The sequence below is a fragment of the Panthera uncia genome, chromosome B4, assembly GCF_023721935.1.
Source record: "Panthera uncia isolate 11264 chromosome B4, Puncia_PCG_1.0, whole genome shotgun sequence".
NCBI classification, from domain to species: domain Eukaryota; kingdom Metazoa; phylum Chordata; class Mammalia; order Carnivora; family Felidae; genus Panthera; species Panthera uncia.
In genome coordinates this window covers 110,448,803-110,464,984 of record NC_064809.1, presented here as the reverse complement: position 1 = coordinate 110,464,984, position 16,182 = coordinate 110,448,803, and the positions used below count along the sequence as shown (strand labels likewise).

The 16,182-nt window shown below is 37.5% G+C and overlaps 1 long non-coding RNA gene across 1 annotated transcript in view; it reads left to right on the top strand.

Moving 5' to 3' along the window:
• LOC125919407 (uncharacterized) overlaps positions 1 to 16,182 on the top strand; it is a 78,651-nt gene that overhangs the window by 38,200 nt on the left and 24,269 nt on the right. Inside the window, exon 4 of the long non-coding RNA XR_007456765.1 lies at positions 15,067 to 15,136. This is a non-coding gene — a long non-coding RNA (uncharacterized LOC125919407). The remainder of the gene's footprint in view (positions 1 to 15,066; positions 15,137 to 16,182) is intronic.

The window sequence follows — 16,182 nt, the reverse complement described above, 5'->3', positions numbered from 1 at the left end:
TTGTTTAGTTGCAGAATCTTTTGCTCAGAGATCATTATGACACTGGAGGGGGCATGCCCATAATGCCTGGGACACTTACAAGGCATTCACACATATTGAATGATAATTATGCTTACATCTCCCACCATCTTTTGTTGGATCTCTAAAGCCTTTGATTCTACAAGTCTGAGAAACTTAGCAGATTCCTGGCACCATTTCCCTCTGGTTTTAGATAAAAGTAAGAATTTCCTTCTCTAGCAAAATTAAGGGATATGGCTTTCCAGTTTTCCGTTCTAAATATTAAAAAAAAAAAAGGACACTGCTTAAAGTTAAGGATTGTCTTCACTAGGGCAGAGTCATTGGGAGCAAATAATTAATATTCCCAGTAGATCTATATTCACGAGCAAGGCCAAAAGAGAATCATGACATCAGCATTTTGGGTGGCTTTTTATTCTTTTGTGGTTATTTCATACTGTTTTAAAACAAAATCAGATATACTTTACTTACTTTATTTAAATATACCAGTTAACAAACGAGGAAAACCAAATCCAGGTTTTAATCCCGCCTTATTTGTATTTGTCAGATGAATGATTTATAAACCTCTGTGGCATAAAACTTCTAAGCATTATAAGATTGGAACAGCTTCATTTTTTCTTTTGAGAATGAACTAGAATTACTGTTCTTTAAATCTGGCCTCTCTTGTTGCTATTGCTGTTTCCTCCAAAAGGTGGCGCTTGTGTAACCTTTTTCTTCCTCAGGGTGCAGAGCGCCTGGGGAGCCAGAGGGACCAGAGTGCATTTTCAGAATTGTTTTCCTTTGACAAACTCCAAGTAGCCACTTCAAAAATCTGAATTTTTGTAACTGCAGGTCCTTTATGTGCAAAGAACCCTTCACATAAGAATTAGTCTGATTTTGTGAAAGAAAAACATGCTTCCTGTCTTGGTTTGGTTTAAACCTTAGAGTTCTTTAACCCAAGTTTATTTTATAACGTCCTTCTTTCCTTCTGATCTTTGACTAAAGTTCTAATTTTTTTTGATAACCTTGATCCATTGGAAGTTGTCTTCCTTCATTAGAATGCAGAAGCAACACACAAGTATGTCTGGACTATATCTAAACAAACCTTTCTGACAGCATAAATCAAGAAGGATCAATCATTCAGACAGGAGAAATCTTTTGAACTGTGGACGGACAAGGCGAGTGAGAGGCACAGAGGGAAAAGGAAAACATGTCGGAGAGATCCTGATGATGAGACAGGAATTCACAGATGAGACTTGAAATCAAGCATGCAAGTGCTTCCCAGCAGTTCATGTAAATTTGCTTCCAGTCCCCGCAGCTGAAATGGAATTTAAACACAATCTAATGAAGTCCAACACTTCATTTTACAGATGAGAAAACCGAGTCCCAGAAAGGTAAAGGAGTGTGTTCCATGGAGCAAACCGAATTCTGTTTCTATTTCTGGTGACAGGATGCAATGCCATATTGAAGAGATGTGTTAAGTTGCAAGTCATAGAAAATCAAAGTCTTAAGATAGTTTTGAAAATTGGAGTCCTTATAACAACTGTTCTTTGTGTCAGACACATATTATTTTGAGCCACTATGCTGTCTTAGAAGCTTTCCTCCGCTCCATGCAGGGATATGATCATTCGTTGGCCCCGTAAGTTACAGATCTGTGCCGTCCCATACAGCAGCCATCAGCCACATATGACTATTTAATTGAATTTTAAGTTAATTAAAATTAAGTGAAAATAAAAATTTAGTTCCTCCGTTACTCTAGCCACATTTCAAGTACTCGACAGCTACATGTGGCAAGAGGTTGCTATATTGGAGGGGCACACATAGAAGTTTCCATCGTTGCTGAAAGTTCTCTTAGGCGGTACTGTTATGGATCACCATTCAGAGCATGAAGAGAGTAGAACAGCAAGTCAGGCACATAGTGTGATGGCTAATCCAGGGTGTAGCATCTAAAAGTGTGTATCTTATGGGGCGCCTGGGTGGCTCAGTTGGTTAAGCATCTGACTTCAGCCTAGGTCATGATCTCGCCATTCCTCTGACAGCCCCTCCTGAGTTCAAGCCCCTCCTCTGACAGCTCAGACCCTGAAGCCTGTTTCAGATTCTGTGTCTCCCCCTCTTTCTCTGTCCCTTCCCCGCTCACACTCTGTGTGTCTCTCTCTCAGAAGTACATAAACATTAAAAAACATAAAATAAAAGTATGTGTTTCATAATCTATGGGTCCCTAAACAACTTCTCAGCCAGCTATGGAAAACCAGCAGGTCTATGTTTTTTTTGACTTCTCCAGCCCTCTTTCTCCTCCTACTTATGCCTTCTCTAATATTCTCCTTTTTTTTTTGAGTGTTTTATAATCTTGTGGGTACCTTATTTATTCCTTCTTGTGTGCATGATTCGATTCCATTCCACAATGTCCAGTGGATACGTACCGTGTGACAGACGTTGCACTTACATAACAAAAAGGAAACATCAGATGCTCAGTCATCACTGAGTGGGTCGGGAGGAAAATACGTGTCCAGAGCCCAATCCGCACAGGGACTGAACTTCTCAGACCATTCGAATTGGCGAAAACGAGAATTATGAGCAAAACTATGTAGACCAATAGATGGAAGCTTATTTCGAGGGGTTTAGTGACTTGCCCAAAATAATACTGATGGTAAAAAAACAAAAAAAACAAAAAGTGTCCTCGGACTGGAATCCATGTCTTTTTACATTGAGTCCAGTGTTTTTCTCTAATCCATTAACGTCCCAGCGTAGAGACTGATTTACGCCAAATTCATAGTTTCTTTTGATATCTGCCAATGAATCATCAAATAAGTTGTGTCTTGCATATATTGACATTCTTTCTTTTTAAGCCCAATTTTCTCAATCTCTTTGAACAAAGGCAGACTTATATTTGCATGGGCTTTTCTTTGGAGCCCTTAGCTAAGTCCTTCTAAAAGGTCCTTGTGTTGAATTGATCTGTGCTTGATGTTCTACCAATACTTTGAACTCTTACGTGTTGACAGAGTTTAAATGTGAATTAAACAAGTGCTCTTTCTATTAATAGAAAGGATATATATATTTTTTATCAGCTGGCAGATGAATAAAATCACCTCGTTTGCAGGCAGTCAAGACGACGTGGGTAGTGTGCAGCTCTTCAGGTTTGGTACTTCCCACGATTGTCTGTATAACAGTGTGATTCATTCAGGGACACCTAAATCCAGATGCTATTCGAACTCTAGGTCTTGTATAGATTTTCTCATTCAGTGGCACTCGCGTGGAGATTTGACCACACCACCCCATCAGTCAAGTGGCTTTAACTGGGCCAATTCTTGTCTCTGTACCACATTCTTTGGAAGTGCTTCACCCATACCACGTGCTACTCAGTACGAAGGCTGGTATGCTAGATACTTTCCCCACACATACAAGTTATCGGTCAAATATTAATTTTTATGTTTTGGTGAAGTCTCCAATATCCTGTGTCGCTCGAACTTATTTTAATCGCAAATTGTATCATAGTGGGATGGTAGTGCGTGTATTTATAAAATGAACCTAGTTAGAGATTGTCCTTATCTTCATCCGTAGAAACTTTCGATAACCTATGGTGTTTTCTGATCCTATCCATCAAATTTGCCATACAAGATTTCCCTGACTGAAATTTTCCTAATCTTTCATAGAGCATGACCTGATGATTCCATTATCTTTTTTCACTTTGTCATACTCTCCTGCCAAAACAAATAAAACAAAACAAACTAGCAAAAGTTCTCTCTAGGATGATTTTTCCACTTTTAAGTGCCTCACACCCCTTTCTGTCCAATCCATCAATCCAAAGAGTCTTTTCTTTCTTTCTTTCCTTCTTTCTTTCTTTCTTTCTTTCTCTTTCTTTCTTTCTTTCTTTTTTAATGTTTATTTATTTATTTTGAGAGAGAGAAGGAGAGAGAGTGTGTGTGTGCGTGAGCAGGACAGGTGCAGAGGGAGAGAATCCCAAGCAGGCTCCACACTGTCAGTGAAGAGCTTGTCACAGGGTTTGATCTCACAACTGTGAGATCATGACCTGAGGCGAAATCAAGAATGCAATGCTTAACCAACTGAGCCACCCAGGCATGCCAAGAGTCTTTTCTTTCTTACCTACAATTGATTTGTTTCCCTCTTTCAAGGCTTTCCTCTAGTATCTCAGAATTCAAAGATTCTCATAACCAACAATACTGTTCATGTGTTTTAAATACACTCTTCTTTGCATAAGAAAGTACATTTATACATTGAATCATATATACTGGTCAGTGTCAAGAAATAAATTAATGTTTTCATAACACAATACTCCCTAGCTTTGTGACTTTGGGCAAGTAACTAATATTCTGGTCTCTAACGTTCTCGTCTGAAAAATTACGTAAAAGTATATAATAAAAAGAATTTAATACAAATTATAATAAAAATATAACAAAAAAACACAACAAAAAGAATTATCTTTTTAAAATTGAATTCTTTTTAAAGAATTTTTCTTTTTAAAAAGAAATAAAAATATTGCTGGTATTCTGTTTCTCTCAGTCATTTGTCTTTGAAAAGGATCTGTTAAGGAAAACAGTACCTCACAATTTTATTCCCTAATAGCTGTGTGACAGAGAATAACTCAATATATTCTTTTCTAGAATTTGTTATCACTAATGAAAGTAATTTGAAAAAAATTTTTTGTTCGAAGATAAAATTTGTCATTTTCTTGAGGATTTTTATGACTCTCTGCTAGTAAGAATGGAGCTGGATATTTTGCAAGATAAATAAATCCTGAAACGAACTACAAAAATAAGAAAAAAAACCTTTTTTTAAAAAAATTTTTTATTTAGAAAAAAAACTTTCATATGTTCAGCTTAAAAGTAGTTTTGTGTCATTAAAATGTATCCCAGTTAATATTACATAGCATTAGAAAACCCCCCCATATTCTTGAATAATCCACATCTGGAAATTGGCTGCACACTGAAAATGACATTTGTACTGATTTCGGCTGGAATCGTTTGTATTTGTTCTGTGGCTTGGGAATCTCTCCATCCAGGGAAGGAGCACAGAGCTGACTTTCTCCTGGTCATTTCTGTAATACACACACCTCTCTCTCATAGCCACAGCACATTTTCACCAAATGACTTGGTTTTTGTTTTTTTGTTTTTTTGTTTTTGTATCTTGATCACATTGAGATACGTGGCACTTACTATTTCAAGACATTTTGTATACAACAGGCAAATTCTAAATCAGAGTGATTACTTGAAAAATATTTTAGAAACCAAAATAGACCATCACTTTCTAGACTTTTTTTTTAAATATTTTTTTTAATGTTTATTTATTTTTGAGAGACAGAGTGTGAGCAGGGGAGGGGCAGAGTGAGAGAGAGAGGGAGACACAGAATCTGAAACAGGTTCCAGGCTCTGAGCTGTCAGCGCAGAGCCCACGTGGGGCTCAAACTCACAAACTGGGAGATCATGACCTGAGCCAAAGTCGGATGCTCAACCGACTGAACCCTCCAGGTGCCCCTACACTTTTGTTTTAAAAAAGTTACTTACGTGGTCTATCTACTAACTACACACTAACTTAATCTTGCTGTGGCCCCAGCTCAAATCTCAGGTATTGCAATGAAACCTTGCTCTTGTTTGGGTTCCTGTTACGAATACTTAAAGCACATGTCGTTCATTGCCATAAGTGCCCCTCAGTATGACTCTATTGCCCACAGAGAAAATGTTAGATCCTGAGGTACATGAACTATTTATGTGTCCTTGACATGAGCAAAGCACCAGCCAGACTGTAATACTTCTCCCCAATATATACATTTAATAAAATTATATCACACAAAAATTACTTAGGACAAATTAGTCTTGAGCAACCCAAACCAGTAAGTGGAGAAAAAGAACAACTAACATAAACAATTTGCTTTTATCAATTTGACCACATAACTTTGTATTCAGTTGGCATGTAATCACTACTTACTGATTTGCCGTGAAAGACCTTTGCTCCTTTCTGATTCTATGTTTGCCAACATGCAGTTTATATTTATCATGCATTTTGTGATATTACTAGTCATACAAAAGGACTGTATGAGAATTGAACTCATTTGAAAATGACAAATAGTTTATACTAGATCATCATGTGAAAGTAAATGGCTTCCATTATTTTATAAAATGACTTTAACGTTTTGCATCTATGGATTATGGTCTGATAATTACAAATCTGAGCCTGAGAGAGTTAGCAAACTGCTTTTCTGATATTATTTAAATAGCAAAGATTTTTATGCTATCCTGTCTCAAATTTAAGAATGTGGAGTCACTGTATTCTGAGGTTTCTTCTCAACAGAACTCACTGGAAATTCAAGGGATACTGGAAACTATAATTTTGCTGTAGCTTGAATTTGCCCAGATTAAAGGCAGGACAAACTTCAGAACAAACTTTCCTCTGGCTAAATTTCAGTACGACTCTAGGCCAAATACTTTTTTTCCCTCTGTAAAATAATTTTTTAAAAAAGTTTTTTTTTTAATAAAAAAGTTGTTGTTTTCATTGAAAATTATTTTCATTCATCTTCTCATAATTATGACAAATTTCTCTAATCTGACATTTTTAGACATTTTGAACTCTAAGCCTTTTCATGAAAATTTTGTTTCATTTTTATTTTTTTTATTTTTCAAAACCCTCTAAATCACCTAGAATTAGGACTGAGGATTAAAGAATTTCCCACCACAGCCATCAATAGATCTGTTTAACGTCAACAAACAAGCAATGGATGAATGGATAAAATGACGTTGACAAATTCTTTTATTTACAGGCAATAAAAAATAGAGACATTGTCTTTTATTTCGATGAATATTTATATCCTTAACATAAAGTGAAGTCATGGAAACATGCCCATCTGTTTATTTTTTAAAATCTGTGGTGTCAACAGTTTGGAAGTTTCCAGTAAAAAAAAAAAAGGAATGAAGGCATTCTTGTGGGATGTAGTCAAATCAAGGAATTCTATCCAAATGTTGGAAACAGACAAAAATTTTGGCATATTTGCCAGAAAAGTTTGTATCAAGCTTTTCATTTTTATAATTTAAAAACACCCTTTTAACTGATCTATACATATCGATATGTGTGTGTGTATGTGTGTGTATATATATATATATATATATAAGTGGAAGCAAAGTACTAAGGAGATTCCATGTTGTTTAATAGTTGTGAAAGCCTAGATGACACGAAACACAATTTAGAAGCTGACAGTATGGATTAGCCACTAGCATGAGAGGAAGGTATTGAAATGGGGAAGAATCTCCCTTATCGGAGTATCACTTACTGGGACTTGGCTAGGAACGTAACACTAGAGAATAACAAAAAAGCACGTTTGGTTGTTCTTTCTTTGTTCCTTTTTGCCTGTGTTCCATCCTGCTCTACCCCATCTGGGTCTTAGAAGGTTAATTTTTGAAAACTGCCTCTCTGTGGCTCCCTTGCCAGCCAGCCTCTGCTTAGAAGCAGCCAGTGGACTGAGAAATGAAGGCAAAAGGAGTTAGTGGCCGCTTCTCCCTTCTCCCTCCCTCTATAGGCACTAGTCCTAGGTAGTAAGCACGTTCCTCTTCCCCACCAGGAAACCCCTCCTTTGCAATTCTAATTCTCAGTGAACTCTGATAACACCATTTCTTCCTCTTGTCTCTTTAGTCCTATGGGTGGAAACAACTTTCCACTGTTGCTAGTCTCTGGGTGCCCCAGTACCCCTGTTTGTTCCTTTTACATGTCCCCACATGTGATCAGGACCACAATCCATAAAAATAACTTTAGCGTTTATTTTTTAAATTTTATTTAAATCCAAGTTAGTTAACATAGAGTGTAATAATGGTTTCAAGAGCAGAATTTAGTGATTTATCACTTACATAGAACACCCAGGGCTCATCCCAACAAGTGCCCTACTTAATACCCATCACCCATTTAACCCATCCCCCACCCACCTCCTTCCAGCAACCCTCAGTTTATTCTATGTATTTAAGAGTCTCTTATGGTTTGCCTCCCTCCCTGTTTTTATCTTGTTTTTCTTTCCCTTCCATTAAGTTCATCTGTTTTGTTTCTTAAGTTCCACATATGAGTGAAATTATATATTTATCTTTGACTGAGTTATTTTGCTTAGCATAACACAGTCTAGTTTAATCCATATTGTTGCAAATCGCAAGATTTCATTCTTTTTGATTGCCAAGTAACATTCCATTGTGTATATATATCACATCTTCTTTATTCATTCGGCAGTTATTAACATTTGGGCTCTTTCCATAATTTGGCTATTATTGATAGTACTTCTTTTTTTAAAAATTTTTTTAACTTTATTTTTGAGAGAGAGACAGAGTGTGAGTGGGGGAGGAGCGGAGAGAGAGGGAGACGCAGAATCTGAAGCAGGCTCCAGGCTGTGAGCTGTCAGCACACAGCCCGATGGGGGGCTCAAACTCACGAACCGCGAGATCATGACCTGAGCTGAAGTCGGATGCTTACCGACTGAGCCACCCAGGCACCCCGATAGTACTTCTATAAACATTGGGGTGCATGTGCCCCTTCAAATCAGCATTTTTAAATCTTTTGGATAAATACCTAGTAGTGCAATTGCTGTGTTATAGGGTAGTTCTATTTTTAACTTTTTGAGGAATTTCCATACTTTTTCCAGAGTGGCTGAACAGTTTGCATTCCCACCAGCAGTGCAAAAGGGTTCCTCTTTCTCCACATCCTCACCAACATCTGTTGTTCTCTGAGTTGTTAATGTTAGCCATTCTGACAGATGTGAGGTAGTTTCTCATTGTGGTTTTAATTTGTATTTCCTCTATGATCAGTGATGTTGAGCATCTCTTCATGTCTGTTAGACATCTGGATACCTTCTTTGGGAAAGTGTCTGTTCATGGGTGCCTGGCTGGCTCAGTCAGTTGAGCGTCCGAGTTCAGCTCAGGTCATGATCTCACAGCTCCTGAGTTCAAGCCCTGTGTCAGGCTCTGTGCTGACAGCTCGAAGCCTGGAGCCTGCTTCGGATTCTGTGTCTCCCTCTCTCTCTGCCCCTAACCCACTTTCATTCTGTCTCTGTCTCTCTCAAAAATAAATAAACATTGAAAAAAAAGTGTCTGTTCATATCTTTTGCCCATTTCTTCACTAGATTATTTGTTTCTTGGGATTTAAAAGTAGATATGGTCACAATATGAGAAGCAAAGTTGTGCTTTGTTTATTGTCTCGTGGGAATATGATGAATTATTAAGTCACTTAGATAAGTATTCATTATGAATATTAAAAACTAATTCATTTTCATTACTGGATAAATAATACATAACATAGAAAAGTTAAATAGAAAAGGAAGTAATAATTAACCTTACTGATTGATTACAGTGTGTTAGCTGCATCCCCATGAGGTAGGCACTGTTATCATCCCATTTTAAAATACAGGACTCAAACTATTGCCGGGTGAAATGACTCATATAAGGCTATGCAACAATGGAATGGCTGAAGGAGAAGTTGAACTGAGGCAGATTGACTCTCAAGCTTTCACTCTGAATCACTAAACACTAGTACCTCTTGGAATGGAATGAAGAAATGAGAGGAAATGGCATTTATTATCTACTGTGTTCCAGGGAGTGCACGAGATGCTTCCATATGTACTACCTCAGAACCGCCCTTTCAGAAATAGGTGACACGGTCAATCATTCTGTTACGGGAAAGTCTGTCTTTCCTGAGTTTCTGTGACACCACACCCTACTCTGGTTTTCCTCCTCTTTTCTGGCTATTCTTTCATTTTCCTTTGCTTGCTCTTTCTTCTCTAGTCAACCTTTAAATGTGCAAGCATTTTGAGTTTCCTTCTTGCTTTTGTTCTTCCTGGTTGAGTGCATCTAATGAAGCGGCTTTAAAATGCCAGTGATATGCAGATGACTTTGGAGTGCGTGGGTGGCTCAGTCTGTTCAGCATCAGGCTCTTGATTTCCGCTGAGGTCATGATACCGCGGTTTGTGAGATCAAGCCCTAGGTCAGGCTCCACACTGCCCCTTCTCTGCCCCTCCCCCACTCATGCCTCTGTGTGTGTGTGCACACGCGCGTGCACATACTCTCTCTCTCTCTCTTTAAAAATACATAAACTTTAAAAAAATAAAATGCCAGTGATATGCAGATGACTTTGATGTTTCTATTTCTAATTCGTATCCTCTCCTAAACGTTAACCTGTATGTCCAACCGCCTCCTGGGCATCTCCCTTTGGGTGTCCAGTAAGCATCACAGACTTAAGACAGCCAAGTGACAATGCTTGATTCATTTCTCCAGCCTGCTTCTCTCTTTGTCATCTCCATTTCCTTAAATAGCACAATTATCTATTCCAACTAATCAAGTTAAACATTGAGGAATTATCCTGGAATATTCATGCTTTCCTTCCCCTAATATCAATGCCTTCAGTCAGCTCTCTATGCCGAGATCCAAGTCTCTCCCTGCCCACAACCATCATCTTTGGATCCATTCACTGTGATAGTTTCTTCACTGATCATGCTGTTGCCAATCTTTCTCTCCTTCAAGGCTGTCTACTCATGGCTGCCAAAATGATGATTTTAGGCATGTCATGCCACTTTACTGCTTAAAACTCTTTATTGGTTTCCAAACAAAATGCATTCTGACTTCTTGCATAGGATCAAAACCTTACTTAAGCTGGTTTCTGTTGAATGAATGGATCCTATTAGCTACTCTACCCCCTTGAAAAGATGGTACATTAATTTATTTATTCCTGCAAATTATATGCACACCCATTTTTTTCTCTCAAGGAATATAAACTTCTTGGTCAGGACTGGATATTGTCATAAACTCTGTGTTGATAGATAGAAGACAAAGACAGCAGTTTTGTTCAAAGCCTAGTAACAATTTTTCCTTGGCTTATCCCCAAACCGTTCCCAAAGAGCTCTTAAGTATAAAATGAAAGGAAGGCAGACATTTTATATCAATGTTTAAAGTGAATTTGTTGAAGAAATACGCTTTTTATTGGCATCGTCTTAATTCGACATTGTTAAATAATGATGTTATTTAACAATAACAGTGTTGATAATTTTTAATCAGTTGGGGAATTTATAATTTAAAAAACCCATACCAAAGAATTGAATCATTTACACATATGGTTATGAACAATATTCTCCTTACAAAAAATAATTTCCTATCAAGTGGTTTTGATTCACACTGGGAGGAAAGAACACAAAGATTTGTGTTAATAATTCAGTGATTGACATGCAACATGATACATGCATTCTACTAAGCCAACATCCAAGTGATATGCCTCCATAGGGATTCCATCTTGTCCATGGTGAGAAAGAAATACATTATGGATAATGACTCTGAGGAGTGCCTGGGTAACTCAGTCGGTTAAGTGTCCGACTTCAGCTCAGGTCATGATCTTGCAGTTCCTGAATTTGAGCCCCGTGTGGGGCTCTGTGCTGACAGCTCAGAGCCTAGAGTCCGCTTTGGATTCTGTGTCTCCCTCTCTCTCTGCCCCTTCCCTGCTTGTACTCTCTCTTTCTCTCTCTCTGTCTCTCTCTCAGAAGTAAATAAACATTTAAAAAATTTTCAAAAAATAATGACTCTGAAATTGCCAGAAATTTAGTTTACTGCACAACTTGCTGCTTTGACAATGGTGAGTGTATTAATATGTTGTTCCAAGTTAATCTTTTGTACAACTATTTCCTTTTTGTGCCCAAAGAAATCACAAAGGGAATATCTGATCCTGTTTATTCCAAATAAGTAATGAATCAAGCTTTATTTTCTTTCTTGCCTTGTAAAACTATTGCCAAAAGAAATTACTACCAGTAAGAAGTAAGGAAATTTGGTCCTTAAAACAATTCAAATTGGAGACTATGTTAGATTTTACTTAGGTTTTTATTCCAACGTGCCAAGTTGATATCTTCATCTACATTCACTCAGGGACACTTTCAATAATAAGTATTTTTATGTTTATTTTTAAAAATAAAGATACAGATGCGATGGTAAAAATGTGCAAATATAGAGACAGTGACCATAATTTTATGGGAGTGACTCTCTTATATGACTTATAAAGTGATCCTGATGAAAATTCCCAGGAAGTGTTTCAAAAATGTCTTGAGCAATAGAAACATCATTGTATGACATCTCCCCCAATGACTGTTATGGAAGACAGCAGCTATTTCTATGTGTATATTCTGCTAAAATTATAATTTTTTAAATTATATCTAATGCTTGATCATTTTTCCCTTTGTCCTTAACATGACAGCCATTTGGCTCTGCCCTACTTTTCTGTACTTCTCAAATGTTTTTTTAATGAGATACATCACAATCAGTAATGATTCATGTGGTTGTTTGCTTTTGGATAATTTCCTCTCCTTCCTCTGATAAACTCTGAAATAGATTTGAGAACATTGAGTAATGGCAGAATTGGATATGAACCAAGACCAATTAGATGTTTAAAAATTATAGTGCTGCCAATCACATAGGATTGATCTTTCCCGGGAGTATATGCAGCTGAAAATATCCCCGAAATGAAGTTATCTCCTTTTAGTCCCTGTAATTCCTATGTAAACATTACTGAAGTCTTAACAACGTATATGTAAGGAATGAGATAGTAACTACTATTAAGCACGACTTTCATAACCCAAATTCATTTATGAGATGTTCAAGGCTGTCCTCTACTATGACCTGAAGGGAAAAGGGAAAGGCCTTAGTTTTTTGTGGGTGGTGATTAAAAAACAAAACACAAAAAACACAGGTCTTAGGGAAATGGTGAGGCCCAACACTGAGAAGGCCAGCAGAGTCATGGCAGAGTGTTTCCATTTTCAGTTGAGGAGAGTTGATCCTCTGACTGACAAAGACTCTCTCCTTGATCAAACTTCAGTCAGGTTCCTTTAAGCCCCCTTCTCAACTAGGCCTCATCCTTGGACCTTGTCCTTGGGCCTGTCTAGCCCAGTTTTTGCAAGAATCCTGCTAGGTCAATTTAGGGAGAGTCCCCAGCCCTGGGATCTGACCATGCTTGATATCTAATCATATTCTTCATCCCTTTCCATCCCTCAGATGACAGCTGATTATCCTGGCCTGTCTTCAGCAAGAATCCCCCCTACCTTGATGTCTTCTCTTAGTGATTTTTCATCCACCAATCCCCCTCATCTACTCATTGGCTATAAATCCCCAGTGTTCTAGCTGTACGTGGAATTGAGTCCAGTCCTAGACTGAAGGCTCTTCAGAATAAAATCTGTTTTTATCACTTTCGACTTCTATCTGGCTCTGTATTTTCTGCAGATCTCATGTATCTTTGAAAAGAAGGTGGGACAATATGTTGCTAGTAATGAGTAAGAGTGAGAGAGTGGCAGAAGAACCAAAAGAGAGAGGAAGGTCTGTTGCTGTTCACCAAGCCAAAGGTCAAATATACTCCAAGTGTCTGTGCCACAAATGAATGGAACCTCTCCGAGTTCCTCCACAGGGATGGAGTTCTTAGTTTCACCTTTGCAGACTCCTTTCCTCCACGCTTTACAACCAGTTGGCCATTGGTCTTTACTCTTTACCCTGCGGCTTTATTTTACCATGTTTTTTCACTTACGTTAGTCTTTCCACCTCTTAAAAATAATTGCTACCCTTGTGATGCAATCCCTTTCCATCAGCATTTAATACAGTTAGAATTTGTCAAAGCTTGAACTGATGTCATCTTTTTCCTTTTTAACAGGGAATCATAAAAATAATAAACTTTGTGATTTTAATTATTTAATGTTTATTTTGAGAGAGAGAGAGAGAGAGAAAATGAGTGGGAGAGGGGCAGAGAGAGAGGGAGAACAGAATCCAAAGCAGGCTCCAGGTTCTGAGCTGTCAGCACAGAGCCCAACGCGGGGCTCGAACTCATGAACCATGAGATCCTGACCTGAGCCATGGTTGGATGCTTAATGAACTGAGCCACCCAGGAACCCCTGTGATTTTAATTTGCAAATGTAATTTGCAATTTGTAATTTTTTATTTACATTCAATTTGAATGTGATTTTTTGTTTCCCTCGTGACTTCTCTTGCCATATTTCTCCTTGGCTTCAGGATCTATTCCTTCTCGGCTTCTGCATGGACTTTCCTGGTTACTTTAGTTCAAAACACAACAGGATTTATCTCATTTTCTATTGCCTCTCTAATTGCTTTTCTAGATGACTTCTAATTGTTTCTCTAGATAACTTCTCCCATTTCTTCTTTCCTGCCCAGTAGACTCAGATGGATTTCCTTCTGCCTGTTCTCGGCAGCAAGGGTTCCATTCCCCAAAGAGATGACCTATAACTTTCATAAAGTCTTTCCTTTGCCTTTTTGTTTTGCCACTGCCTGAAAAACATCTTAATTTTCCTTTTCTCTTCAAAAGCCTTTTCATCCTGTGTTCCTTTGTCTTAATGGCTTTTGGGTATCCCCTACATTATGCAGATGTTAACGCTCAAGTTTTTAAGCTCCCCGTTCATTCTAAGTCATTGAAGCTGAACCAGCTGCATCTGTCTCCATTCATTTTGATCTATTACTGAAAAGTTCACTCAAACATGTTCTTCTCTACACAAATTTTGTGCACCACACTCTTCGCCTTACTTTTTAAAGCAAGTTGCTTCCCAATACAGATTACCCGAAGTTTTTTTCCAATCTGGGGGGGCCTTCCCTGTCTTATTTATCACTACCCCAAATTCATATCCCTTATCCAAATTCCAAATTAGAGTCTTATTGTAATGTCTAGTATGTCAGAAAGACTCTTAACCATATATCACAGGGCCACTTCTTTTCATTATCTCTCTAATTACTATGGAAGCCATAACCTTCTACTTTGCTACTCAAAGTGTGGTACCTTGACCAGCGCTATCACCTGGGAGCTTGTTAGAAATGTAAGTGTTCAAACTTAACCACAGACTTTTTTGAATTATAACCTGCATTCTAACAAATGTCTAGGTAATATGTATTCACAGTAAAGTATAAGAAACACCAGTGTGCTACGATTCATAAACTTGAGGGTACATGAGAGTCATTTGAGTGCACTCAAATATTTTGTGATTGGAACCCAAATAATATTGTCTCAAAACATCCTAGCTTCTCTTGGAGTTCATAAATAGCGATTGCAGTTACTATGCTCTTTTTCCTTATTCAGATTTACCACTCTCCTTCCCAGCATGCATCGTGGTCACACAGATAAACTTCTTCCCACGACCGTGGTCAAGGTAAGACAATTATTAATGAACATTTTACTAATGGACCTTTTACTAATTTTACTAATGGACAATTGAAAAAAAAGAAATTATATTATTAAATTATATTCTTACGGTTACCCAGCTAATCACAAGTAGATTGAACATACGCACTCAAAATCCTTAACCCTAATTTTTTGTTTCCCTCATGAGTTGGTCTAAAATTTGGGCTATCACCATGTTGTTGTTTGCTGAATAAATATACAATGCTATAAAGGTTATTTTTGTTCCATTTCTCTAAATATTTTTTTTAATATTAAGACACTTAGGTTCTAAATTATTGTTAAAAATACATTTGGAAATATAATTATATCTGTAACATTCCACTAAGTATACCTTGGGGGAGAATAATCAAAAGAAATTAGTTTTAGAAATCGTATGTAAAGAGCATTCAGTATTTCTTTTAGAGATGCACAGAGGTTGGTGATAAAATTTCACGAGACAAAATATAGTAAGTTTACCCATCTTGTGGAAAAGATTGCCACAACCGTCCAGTGGTACGTGCCGTCCTCTTTAAACTTTTACCGTCCCTCGCCCCGGCCATTCGTCTTGACACTCTTCTTCCTAACCCGCCCATTAGCCGGTTATTTTTCCTCTTTATATCCAGGCAAACGTTATCATTTCTCCTCTTCCTCTATTATAAATCTCTCTAAAATGGATTTTGGAGGGGTATGGAAGAAATGGAAAGCACATTGAGGTACCTTAAAAGCTTTTTGAACGTTCATAAAAAATTAAGCACTACTCATTTTCACAGTGAAAGTGGAGTGACAGCCTAATTTGAGAGTCTCAACGAGTGTCCCTAAATAATTAGCTAAATTTTATAATATACTCGAATGCACAATAAATCTGTTAGCTAGTGGTTTGGGCATGCAATTAGGAGATGAACATTATAGCTGAAATCAAACTATGTGACTGTTACATAATTTAAAATCCAGTTAAAATACCTCATTATATATATTTTTTCGTTTCTCTGTTGCTCTTGAAACCTTAATTATTGACACAGTATGACTTAAAATGTG